Source organism: Chenopodium album, chromosome 1 (genome assembly GCF_948465745.1).
Source record: "Chenopodium album chromosome 1, dcCheAlbu1.1, whole genome shotgun sequence".
Classification (NCBI taxonomy): Eukaryota; Viridiplantae; Streptophyta; class Magnoliopsida; order Caryophyllales; family Amaranthaceae; genus Chenopodium; species Chenopodium album.
In genome coordinates, this window is record NC_137834.1 from 81710787 (window position 1) to 81724943 (window position 14157).

Genomic DNA, 14157 nt, shown 5'->3' on the forward strand with positions numbered 1-14157 from the left:
TGCATAGTTTTCTTACTTTTAACATAGTTAACTTTATTAAAGCTTGTGTGACCTTTATATTATTTTCAACTTGAAGTAGGACGTTACGTTGAATATAATGACCTTGATTTTAACATAGCTAGTGACCTTTATTACTCATATTGACCAGTATACAAAAAAAATTCAAAAAAAACCCCACTTAATAGCCTTCATAATACCAAATTAACCAAATGACTTTTTAGAATTAACCAAATTAACCAAATGACTTTTATTTCAACATAATGACCTTTATTTTAAAATAGTTACTTTTTTTAAAAAAAAACTATTAATAAAACAACCGTAGTGTCTCTAAATTAATTGGTCCATAATAAATTAGTGTGAACCAGGTTCATTTAAGAGTTTGTTTTAGATTCATACAAATACTTCTTAAAAGTAATTCTAGCATACTATATTTACTAAGGAACTCATATACAATGAAATTTTTTATGAAAAATACTTTCTCCATTCTTTAATAATTGCAACAATAATTGAAGATCATATTTGTCTATGTATAAATATTAACTATTAATATCTTGTCAATATATATATATATTACTCCGTATTGATTAATATCAACAGGGTTGGGTTGAAATGGGTCGGGTCGGGTCAAATTTCGGGTTATTTAGTTCGAGTGACTTGGAACGCATGGGTCATTACGTACAAATTATGATAAATGGGTCAGTTCGTGTCAGGAATGAATTTTCCCTTATGTTGTATTGATGTATTCTCAAGTATATATATACATATACAACCTAGATAAACAGTGGAGAAGAATTAGTGTAGAAAAAAAATTAGGGTTTAGGGTTTTCGGAATGTAGGCTCCGCCATATCAGGAATGAATTTTCCCTTGTGTTGTATTGCTATATTCTCATAGGTGACCTTAACACATTGGCCCATTAACTAGTGTACAATATTAGGCTTAATAGATCGGGTTTTCTCTTAGTAACTCTGATTTAAAATTGGGTCAGATCATATTAATAGGTCAGGTCAGGAATTGATACTAATCTAGTGTCTAAGAAGTAAGAATGAGGAAAAATAATTTAGGTAGCTGGTAATATATTTAAGGAAAATTTGCTAAAAATAACACCACCTTTTATCGGTCGTTCCGTCTTTCAAGAATAAAACGACCTTTAGATTATTCCAAAATAAAACGACCATTGACACATACCTGCCAAAAATGAAACGTAACCTTTTAAAAAGGTTACTAGTGACACGTGTCACAATGTCATTAGTCAATTTTTAAAGGTTTTTTTAAAGGAAAATTTGCAAATTATAGCCATTTAAAATTCGTATTTTGCAAATTGCAGCCTTTTAAATTTTTTTTGCAAATTGCAGCCCAAAAGTTTGTATAAATTGTAAATTGCAGCCCGATTCAATTTTTTCATCGGATTACATGTTGAAAAATCTTCAGTTAAGGTTTTAGGGGTCATTTTAGTCCTTAGAGACCCGAATTGAGCTCGGAATTAGCAAAAAAATAACGTAAGTGTCTCATATTTACAGTTTCCCACTAATCGATACAGTTTTGTTACGCAAACGAGATACTCGCGTTATAATGTTGCTAATACCGAGCTCAATTCGGTCCCCTAAGACCTAAAATGACCCCTAAAACCTTAACCAAATATTTTTCAACATGTAAACCGATGAAAAAATTAAATCGGGCTGCAATTTACAATTTATACAAACTTTTGGGCTGCAATTTGCAAAAAAAAATTTAAATGGCTGCAATTTGCAAAATACGAACTTTAAATGGCTGCAATTTGCAAATTTTCCTTTTTTGAAAAAAACCTTAAAAAAAAAAAAAAACAATACTTAAAATTTTAAAATATAAATAATTAAAAAAAAACCTCCCTCCTTGGCAACCACCCCCACCGTTGGGCCTCCCCATAACCACCGGCGGCCAGAGTCCCAGCATCCTACCCCGGCGTCGGCGACACCCCTCCTAACCCAGACCCCGACCACCCGCTCCTTCCACTGAACCACCTTCCTCCCGCCCTAAAACCCTTCTCATTCACCTCAAAAACCCTCCTCCCTCCCCTCGAAAACGCTCCTCTCCCCACCGGCTGGCGCCAAACCACCTCCACTATTCCGGCGAACCAATTTCTCCCTTCCAACAACCGTCTCCACCCTCTTCCCCCCTTGAATCACCACCCGAAACTTTAACCCCAAATTGTTGTGATGGTTTTTGTTTCCCGAATCACCACCCCCATCAAGCTTTAACCCCCCAGATTTGTTTCCCGATGTTCGAGAAAGAGGGTGCTGCAAATGGGTCGGGAAGGGGAGGAGGTTGCCGGAAAGTGGAGGGGGGTGCCGGAAATGGGGTCGGAAAGGAAGGGGTGTCGAAAACGGGGTCTGGAAGGAAAGGGGTGTCGGAAAAGGGGTCAGGAAGAGGAGCGGTGCTTGAAATTGGGAAGGGGACCGGGAAGAGGGTGGTTTCAGGTAGGTGGTCTTGCTGGGGGGTGGTGGATGCCGGTGCAAGGGGGTGGGAAGAGGGTTTTTTTTTTTAATTCAAAAATTAAAAATAAAACTGTCAAATCATACTGGACACGTATCCCAGGGTAACCTGTAAAATAGTTGACCGGTTGTTTGTTTCATTTTTGACAAATGCATGTGAAAGGTGGTGTTATTTTAGAATAATCTAAAAGTCGTTCTATTCTTGGAAGACCGGTGAAAGGTGGTGTTATTTTTAGCAAATTTTCCTATATTTAATTAATGCACGGTGATGCATTAATTTATTTATTGCTGTGACGCATGATTAAAGACTATAATTATATTGTGCATTGTTTTTGTATCGCACGATTAGACTGTGTTGGGTTATTTTGTCCCCACGCCCACACCCCTTATTAAGCCACTTTCTCCATGCACTTGATGTCTCAAATAGAATCCATACATTGGAAAATATTTTTGGAGCTTTTTTGATTATATTTTGGACTTATTGGATATTTTTCTACTTATCCATTATATTTGAGTTAATGCCTTTTTCTTGACTATTCTCCAATGCTACAACCAACGTCGGGGTTCATCAATATACATAACTTAACTAATTAATTCATAAATTGGATTATAATGTAAATGGCTAAATGTATATTGCTTTTAGGATCTGTTTTGATTGACTGAACTGAACTTATTGGAGCTGAATATTTTATGAGAGAAAGAAATTAAGAACAAAACTGAAAATAATCCGTAAAGAACAGACCCTGACTTTTGAATGACGGTATCTCCTGACTTTTCAACCGTTTTTAAATAAAAGCATCATTTAGGATCTGTTTTTTTCAGCTTAATTTATGTTCAGTTCAGTTCAGTTCAATTCCTAATTTCATTCTCTCACAAATAATTCAGTTCAATTCAATTCAGCTCTGGTTAGTAAATCAGAACAGACCCTTATTTGCATTAGTTAAGATAAGCCATATAGATGTGAATAAAAAATACAGGAATTCTTTTTATCTAAACAATCGAAGTGACAAAAAAATGTTTGAATTGGGCCAACCCAAATAAAATTTTTATATGCATCAGTAGGCCACACAATCCAAATTCATAGCCGACCCCACTTTTGGGATTAAGGCTTTGATTGATTGATTGATCAGTAGGCCACACAACAATAGAGAAAGAGGTGGGGTGGCAAGAAAGAAGGATGTTTTCAACGAGAAAATAATTGTGAAAAAGTTGTGGTGACGGACGCAATTTGGTTGGCGAAAAATGTTAAATTGCCGATCGTCACCAAGGGCCAAGAGACTCATTATATATTGACCCAATGAGGCCAATGACATAAAAATTAATTATTGGTGCAAATGTGTAATATACAAGTTAAATTTAAAGATATTAGTAACTTCACATTATTTGTTGCATAGTAATAAGAGGTTATTTTAAAACAAACAAAAAAAAGGTTAGGTTTTTGGTTGATAAAGGTTCGAAGCAATGATAAAGGTTTGAATCAAAAAGAGATGTGACTATAATGTTTGTAATTAAACAAGGAATCCAAGTGAGGTTTACATTTGAAAAAATAAATTTTGAATGAGTGATAAAGTATAATGGAAAAATTGTCAAAAATAATACAAATTTTGAGCGGTTCGTTAAAAACAAGTCAATTTTTTTTAATTATTTCTAAATAATACAAACTTTGAGGGATATCCGCTTTAAACAAGTTATTTTACCTACAACTTATTTAGCCGGTTAATTTTTTTTATTTATCTTATAAAGTTGTTTAATAGTTTTTTAAAAAAATAATACAATGTCACGTGTTCCATATAACCTGTTCATGAGGTAACTAATCGGTTTTTAACTTGTTTAAATCGAATACCCCTCAAAGTTTGTATTATTCAAACATAATTACAAGTTTGACTTTTTTTTGCGGTTTGTTCAAAGTTTGTATTATTTTTGACAATTTTTCCAAGTATAAAACATATTCCTGGCCCTTAACTATGAGTTTAAGTTTTGGGTTGAATTGCTCCTTTATTATGGTATTAAAGTCAACGTAACACATTTAGAGGTTATAGGTTCGAATATCTTCCACTTTCACCTTTAATTGGAATATTAAGCAATGAGTATGAGGAGGGCCCAGGGTCCATGCTTCATCTACACTTCAAGCCTAAGAGGCTCTTGTTGCGTGAGGGGACGTGATAGAATTGAAAAAGAGGCTTGTTAATTACAGAGCAAATGTGCAATGATTATTACTACATATTTTTATTTTGTCACAACAGTATAACACATCACAAAGAAATTTAGAAGACATAAATTGGCTATATATACAAGAATATAATTAAAGATCTGATACTAAGGGGGCATTTGGTTAGCATATTTTTTGGATTGAAAACAGATTTGATTAAACCGATAACATAGGGCTTGTTTGACATTGTTTTTTTGTTTTTGGTTTTCAGTTTTTTTGAAAACAAAAAACCAAAAACAGGAAACAAGAAAAAGGTGTTTACACTTTTCTGTTGTCAGTTTTCAAAATTTTCACGATTTTAATAATTTGACTAATTTTTTATTCATTATATGACATATATCATATGATTTAGAAAAACAAAAAACCAAAAAACAGAAAATCACAGTGATGCCAAACGAACCCATAATCGTGTGTTTGGTTTTAAGGCATGGTAACAATTACCATTACCCTTCATTTGTAACCTCTCAAAAACTTAGGTTAACAAATACTCTTACCCTCCTCTTAATAAATTCCCTTTCCATAATTAATCCAAACAAATGAAATTAAAAGTAATATAGTTAAATGACTCCTTTTCCCCCTCTTATTTGTTTCCTTTCCACTCCATTTTCATTTTCCGAACAAAATGTTTCCTAAAAGACATCATCTATACGATAATTATTGAAAAGTTATTTTGAAACTTTATCACTATATTAATACAGTAAAAGAAATTTTTGACAACTAAAGATATTATTTATACAATAAAATCCACGACAACTTATATGCAAATATTCTATCACATTAGTACTCATACATTAATATATACTAGTTTTTGTGCCCGGGCGATGCCTCGGATTATTACATAAAACTAACTGATCATTAATATACATTATAATTTATGATTTTATTTTCTTGTAACTAGTTTAGCTCCCGTGCCAAGCACGGTGATTTAAAAGTAGTAGCAAATTTTTAATATAAATTGTTATTTTACAAAAATTAAAAAAAAAACTAAAAAAAATAATAAATATATACACTACTTGGATGTGAATTCTAATTAATAAATATACACACTATTTTTATTAGGGAAAAAATATGAATACTTTCTTAAAGTTAATTATATATGTTCATATTTTCTATTAAAGTCATACATGTTTGTGTGGGTTTATCAAATCTTTTTTATTTAAAGAAATTATCTTTGTTACTAACCTATATAAAAATTATTTTTGTATAGTTTTTAATACTATAATTGAATTTTTTTCAAAAAAAAAAAAAAAAAAAAACCTACTAAGGACACACCAGGAGATGACACGTGTCATTGTTGGTGTGTCTTTTAGTGTGTGTGTGTGATATATATATATATATATATATATATATATATATATATATATATATATATATATATATATATATATATATATATAGGGTTGGGATGATGAGAAGTTTCTTAAAATGAGAAGAATGAGAAGAGTTAAATGTGCCTATATTTTGAACTAAATGTGCAAAAAGTTTATACTAAATGTGCATAATTTATTTTTGACCGGCTACTTTTTTTCAAGTTTATAGGAAAACAGAAATTTTTGCACATTATGCATAAAAAATATGCACATTGAATTTCGGTCAAATTTGTTTTGCGCACTATATATATATATATATATATATATATATATATATATATATATATATATATATATATATATATATATATATAGAATCCACAAAGGTCGTTATATATCTTCTGGAAATGAATTTGAGTTTAAAACGAAGAAAAACGATGGTTTGCAAATTGTCAAAACAGATCTTTGGTCACTCTTTTGATCATAACTTGAGTTCTATAAATTGTATTGAAGCGATCCAAATTGCGTTGGAAACTAGACTTGATGAGCTTTCCATTGATATAGGTTGCATGCCCCTATATGCTTCCTATATTTTGAGATATAGCCCTTGAAAGTTAACCCTTTAAAGCTGTCAATCCATCGCCCAGCCATCGGGATATGGCCGTGTTGTACGCTCAAGAGTGAGTTTCTGGTTGGGGCGATGGAAAACCAGCGCCCGCTGGTCGAACTACCCTTGTCCAGCCTATCCGACCATCGACCACCCATCACTCGATGGGTGGGTGTGCGCGCGCATTTGATGAGGAGTCCTATGTGGACTACAACTCTTTAATTTCAATTGACCAATCGTTAGACGACCTTTGTTATTTTTATTTTCTTATCTTATTTTAATTATTAATTTTTAGATTAGTTTTAGGATAATATAAATACTTAAGGGATATTATTTTTCCCTTATGCTTTTTACAACTTTTATTATTTTACGTTGTTTTTAGTTTTCTCTCTAGCTAGCCCTAGTTTCTCATGGCAATTCCATGGATTCCTCCATGGTTTTGTTCTTGAGTTTTTTACTTTAATTTATAGAGGTAATTTTATTTCTTTACTTTAATTATGTTTTCTTTATTAGATTTAGTTTTAATTATTTATTTCATGTTAGAGTAGTTTATTTCTATATATAGGGTTTGGGAATCCATGTTTATACTATGAATCTTGATTGATGTTATTGATATTTTAATTATTGATTTCTCTAATTGATGTTAATATTGCAACCTGATCAATTGTTTGATTAACTATTGTTAATAAGAGTTTGAATCGAAAGATCTTACTTTTATAAACTTACCTACAATTAGCAATTCTGATTATGTTAGCGGCTGAACTACTACATATGTTGAATTGAGAGCGTTAAGACCCGACCGTAGGCTTAGCAATTGCTCTAGATAATTGATTGATTGAATTGTTATTGATATTTGATAGATTTAGAGCTATAAATATGGTGATCCATATCCCTAAGTCTTTTTATTAATTATTTTATTCCTATTTTAATTTTAACTACTTTTCTATCTGAATTTTGTGACATAAATTAGTTTTTCCATTCCTTGAAAGCTAGATTGAATAGCTATTTCCCTGTGGATTCGACCCTAATTACTCTACTACATTGTTGGTTGATTTTGTTAGGAATTTATCTTTGATAGCTGTACGAAAACCTATCAAACCTTCGGAAGGCTTTCCCACGAGCGCCGTAGCATCTTCCCTAACATATTGATCATGAGGTCTTCCCTAACAAGTACACATAAGGATCTTCCTAACAGAAGCATGACAACAAGCTGATCGAGGAGTACAGCTTGGACTGCGAAGATGACAACAAGTTTCAGATGAACTTGGTCTGCCAGTTTTGGTAAGGAATGGAGAAGAGTGGTAGCAAGTTCCAGATAAGAACTTGTCTCGCGATTCCAAATGCGAAACGTTGCCTAGATCTAGAATACATCAATACGAGATTCTAGAACAACAGTTTCAAAGAAGTAGCATGAAGACGGATAAATTGAAGTATATTGCTCTAGGATTCATGTAAGAATGTTGGACATAAAAGTCGGTCTGAAACAAGTCTATGAAACCCAGGGGAACTCCAGACAGACAATGAAATTAGAGTTACTGACTCGCTTAAAACTCATAGACTGTTAGCGTTCCGAACCTAATAGGGACTTATGTATATGTACGTCTTTTACTGAATGATGATATTTGTTTTCTAATAAATTCCTTTTAGAAAAAGACAAGTTTGTTTAGAAAGAACTTTAGACAAAAAGATAAGTTTTGAATAAAATCTTATTTTATGTTAATTATACCTTATTATTATTGACGGATTTAATTCTTAACAAAAAGATATAACTTCAAAAAACCTATTTTTAAAAAATATCTTTTAAACTTATCTTTTAATAAAACCTATCTTTCTCGAGAAGAATTGAATCATTTGAGTGTATTATAAATATGCTTCCATGTATTCATTCAAAGGTAAGGATGACGAAGTGAAGTAGTCGTGTTTAATGGTTTCATCCTTCACCACGAAGTTAAGTCAGTCCTTCTAGTCAAAGTTACAATCACGATTTGGTTTCAATTCGTCCAATGAGTTCCAGACAGATCTCGAGTGTCCAGCATGTTAGTTTTATCTCTTTATTTATATATATATGTATTTAGAGTTATTCTTTGAGATCTTGTCATAGGAAAATGATTTTTAGTGCTTTATGTATTAGGGTGTGAGATTTTGTGTGGATTCTCATTATTGCAATTGAGAGATTGCAAAGCGTGAGCTTCTGGTGAGAAGTCGAGTGAGTGGCACTCTAGGAGTATTGTGTGGAATCTAAGTTCGAGATTTAGGTTGGGTAGGATAAGGTCCTATCGAGTAGCAAGTTTTCGGGTAGGAACTTGTGAGGGTAGCGGTAGGAGCTTGTGAGTGTAGCAGGTATCAGGTAGGAACTTTTAAGAAAGGTCTATGTATTATAGGTTGTAACTATGAGTGTTGCCCTATATATAGTGAAGTGTTTGTGTTGAAAATCCTGGCTAGGGTCGAGGTTTTACTTCTAGTTGGGACCTGAAAGATTTCCTCGTAAAATCAACTTTGTATTGTCTAAATTCTTTACAACTATTTTATATTCCGCGAAAATTAGACACTAAAAACTATCTACAATTCAAACCCCCTCTTATAGTATATCATCCAAATAACAACAAGGCAGCCCATGTTATTTTTTGGGAAGTAAATATACACAATGATTATTTATCCAAATATGTGACAACAACATAACCTTTGATTAATTATTTATCCAAATTTGTGACAACAACATAATCTTTTTGCAAGCTAATGTTAGGCAAGGAATTGATACTATCAAAAAAAGCAAAAACAACCCCCTCCAAGAACTCTCAAAGCTAAGCATAGTAGTGGAAACTTTATTAAAAATATGTTTGGCTTGTTATGGTAGTAGACGTCCTTAGTATTATTATTAATATTATAATACAAGCATATAGGCCACTATCACCAGCACCTCCACCCTCACTTGTCCACTTGCCTCTCTTACTGCGTGCAACCACTCTTGACTGTTTGTGGGCCTGATGTCACCGCACACCTGAACTCAACGTGTCGATGTTATTACCATAGATTTAACTCCGACTGTACGACAATCAACTTACTGTTCTCTTTTAATTGCAACGTGAAAAATGTGTCGATTTTGAAAAGATATAGTAGAGGGATATAGAGTGACGGAAATTATAATAGTTAAGGCTCTATTCTTTTGAGCTTCTGATGAGCAGAGCAGAGCAGAGAGCATATTGAATCAACAGAAAAGAGCTCAGCAAAGCAAAACAGTTTTAAAGAACAGGGCCAAAACCTGCTATGTGATAAGAAGAGACATAGAAAACCATTGGATAAGTAGATTAAACTTGCAATTAGTAATTTTTAATGTATAAATTGAAATTAAAAGACAATCGGGAAAGAATTCAATAAATTAAATTTGATTAATAGTTTGTTTAAATTATTTTAGTAAACATAAGCAATTTAAAACTGAATCAACTCACTTTGAATGTGGCATTTTATTTTGATACGGCTTAAAATAGAAAAGTGACTTATGTATACGTACATATATAAGAAATATATCCAATAATATCACAATTTGTAGTTCTTGGTAGCAAACTTCTCAGTTTACTCTATTAGGGCCTAATTTGATTTACTGATCTAAGTTGAAATGAACGAAATTGAACTGGACTGAAATTAAAATGAAAAGAACAGATCTTTAGTCTATTATACTCAAGTCTTGAGTGGTAGATTATCATAGAATATATGCGTGACTTGTTCATCATTGGTTTTTAGGAATAATGTTAGGTTTTATAATGCTTAAAATAGTCTTATACTTGTCATAAAAAAACCAAATGAAAATAAAAATTCTAGATGAAAAGAATTGTAGGCCGTACAAATTCCTTTGCCTGCCACCAATATATAATTACGCGGCGTAGGGTAAAACACTAATACTGGATTAGCCTCAGGATAACATAGTTATCATTCTTAATAGAATATTTATTTGTTAAAGTTAAGGTATTAATTTAAACTGATACAGTAGTAATAAAAAATTAAATGGTGAATTTACGTAAGCAATATTTGTTGTCCGACTATTGGACCAAATTTACATGCTAAACTTCCATATAGATAGAGCTCGCATTTGATTAAACTAAACACTAGTTTCATAATGTTCTCAACATTTAACATTTACTGTTTGTACAAAAATAAAAAAGAGGGAAGAGAATGTAACAAAAGATAAGAGGATGTAAGAAAAAGTAGATAAAGTAGTAGAGAAAGTGTAAGAAGGTTTTCAGTTCGTTGTTATAATAAATATATGTATAAGAGAGAGCTAGAGTTGGGTAAGACTGTAATGTAAGAGAGTTGAACAGTAAATTACATACATAGGGGTTGATCTGATTTATTAAATTGAGCTGAATTGAACTGAACTGTTAATAAGAGAAAAAACTTAGGAACTAAACTGAACTGATTAAAGCTAAAGTAAACTGAACTGAACCGAACTAAATTAAGTTGAAGAGAACAGACCCATAGTATGTTAAAAACATTATGAAGCAGATGAAAATAAAATATGTTATAAACATTATGGGATAAAGCTAATAATTACCACCTTACTATTTCAAATTTCGATTACTTATAATGATATAACGTGATACATTATCCATACACGAATTAATAATTACGGACAAAGGGAGTAACGTACATGTACAAGCTGGAAAATTGTTTAATTTATTGCAGGAATTCAAGACTAGAAGTTAACCCAAAAAAAGAAAAAGGCCAAGTTATGTTACACCCATAAAGCTAAAACTCTTATAATATAAAGTAAAGATAATTATCTTACAAAAGTAAATCATTAGAACTAATTATAGATGATTGGTTGGAAGATTCAGCTCTAAGATGAGCAGTATTACAAGGAACATCTTCCAAATCTCTTAACCCATTAAAAGTAGTAGCTAATTGCATGCTACTAATCATTTGTCGAAGATCAGTAGCTTCTTCTTTAAGCCTAACATTTTCTTGTAAAATTTTATCATGACTTTCTGTTACATGGTTCAACTTATCAATAAGATTACTATTTTCATTTCGAAGTCGAATCACCTGTGACCAAAGTTCATCTAAGTGTCTTTGCTTCCTCATTCGAGACCTACGAGCGGATTCTCTGTTCGATATCATCCGCCTTTGCCTCCTCTCATCGATGATCTTATTCGTCTGTTGAATTTCGTCTGATTCATCTGATGTCGAGTTGCTACTCATGTACACAGGGGAGGATGATTGGGTGATTGGAAAAGAGTTATAAGACGATCCACTAATAAGATCATTATTATTGGTAATCATATTTTGTTGTAATAAGGTTAAGTTGGGTGAAAATTGGTATGGAAATTGTAACTCTGGAGTGGATGTTAGGTAGTTTATTCCTATCATCTCACTTGGATGCATAGTAACTATATATAACAACTTCGAAATATTATATAATATGATATGATATGAAATGAAAACTCGAGGATATATAATGTGTTTCAGGGGTGTGTTGTGTTTTTTGTGAATGGTAATTGATAATGGAGAAGCATGGACTAAGAGGGAGATGCTTATATAGGCAAAAAATCGACTATGTTCGTGCACATAGAGGGAGGCGCGCGCATACGTAAGCACACAAATAAAAGTTTTAAAAAGAAAAAAAAAATAAAAAAATTGTGTTAGTTTGTTTGAAATTGGAAAGCAAATAAATGAATATGCGTGTGCATGTTTTTGATTAAAATTGATTTATCCAATAATAATCGAAAGTTACGACAAAAGGAACACTGTTTTTTTTGCTTTGATGTTCTCCTACAGCAATCTAGCTTGTATGATTGGAGCATCTAATGCTAATATAATCTATTTGCATATTATGCGAATAATAATATAATATATAAATGTTTTTTGAGGTGGAAAAACTTAAAAAGTCAATGAGTAAAGATTAGTTATGATAAAAATATTAATATAATGTTTTATTTTATTGATTTTTGAAGACCTATTGAGACTAATTATGTGGGTGATGACGCTTGATGAAAATGAGTTTTAGACGCAAATGGATATATATTAGTGATCAAAGAGAGTTTAATTAATTAATTAAGTTTTTTTAGGTTACGTTTTTGTTAGTTTATGCATCAGTATGGAACTATGGATGAGTCAGATGATCACTTAATTGAATTAATTAATTGGATTATAACACTAGGTTGTTATGTTACTCCGTAGTACCTAAATTTTTAATACTAAGTTAATTACACATGCGTGAGACGAATTTATAAATAAGAAAGTCAATGAACGCACATATTGAATTTGATCATTGATATGAATTAATTACATACTAGTAAAAGATATTAAAAAATTAAAAAAAAATAATAAATAATAATAATAATAATAATAATAATAATAATAATAATAATAATAATAATAATAATAATAATAATAATAATAATAATAATAATAATAATAATAATAATAATAATAATAATAATAATAATAATAATAATAATAATAATAATAATAATAATAATAATAATAATAATAATAATAATAATAATAATAATAATAATAATAATAATAATAATAATAATAATAATAATAATAATAATAATAATAGTTGTAAAACATTTATTAATAAACACATCAAACTAGGCCTCACCAAATGATATGATTATAATTTCATCTTGGCTGATAGTATATTTGAAGTTGTTTTAGAATATATTTTCTCTCGTTTTTAGTAATTGCAATACATATTTTTTCTGCTTGTATTTAAGAAAAGTGGTGGTTTACAAGATTTAAAATACTTTAAAATGGGGTGAGAGGTTGTTAAAAGTACTATAATTTAGGGCCTGTTCTCATTGACTGAACTCAGCTGAACTGAACTGAACTAAACTGAATATTTTATAAGAGAAGGAAATTAGGAGCTGAACTGAACTGAATTTCAACGTATGAGAATAGACCCTTAGTGGGTCATATACAATAAATAAGGGAAATACAATACTTTAATTTTCTCAAAATAACTTTTCAATTATAGTGTGTTGTAAATATTATGAATTTTCACTTTACAGAAGTATTGTAAGTATTAAAAAACAGAGGAAGTATATTCACTTAAATCATAAATAGTTGTAACATTTCAACAAAGAATAGCACTAAGAAATAGGAGTAACAAGTTATTTCGATCATATAACAATAATAATTCAATAAAAATGCATGGTTTTATACAAGAATTTGCTTATTTGGGAATTAGAAACAATTTTATCTCAAAAGGAGTCATTTTCAACAACAAAGGTAGGTATATAAGGTGCCAAAAATGGGGGCTTTTCATGCATTTTCGTTTGTGGTGTTTTCTTGAATGCGTTTAGGTATTGGAAATTGGAAAGCTAAAGTACCCCATCTCCCAATTGTTGTTCAACTTGCTATTTCACTTGTTTTTTCTTGTCTTTTTTAAATTGGTGATTTGAAAATTGAAAGAGCAAAAAAGTTAAGGTTGTTTAGCTTCCTTTGGTATTGACTACTGAGTTACTATAAAGTTGCCAAAATAGAGCTGTTTTTTGACAATGAAATAAAGGATCTTAGCCTATCTGTAAATTGAATCATGGATGCAAATTTGGGATTTTTTT

General features: G+C 31.1%; 1 pseudogene; it reads right to left on the reverse strand.

Annotated features, from left to right (window-relative positions):
- Positions 1-11136: 11136 nt before the first annotated feature.
- Positions 11137-12088, reverse strand: LOC145614456 (basic leucine zipper 43 pseudogene; annotated as a pseudogene).
- Between the last annotated feature and the right edge of the window lie 2069 nt (positions 12089-14157).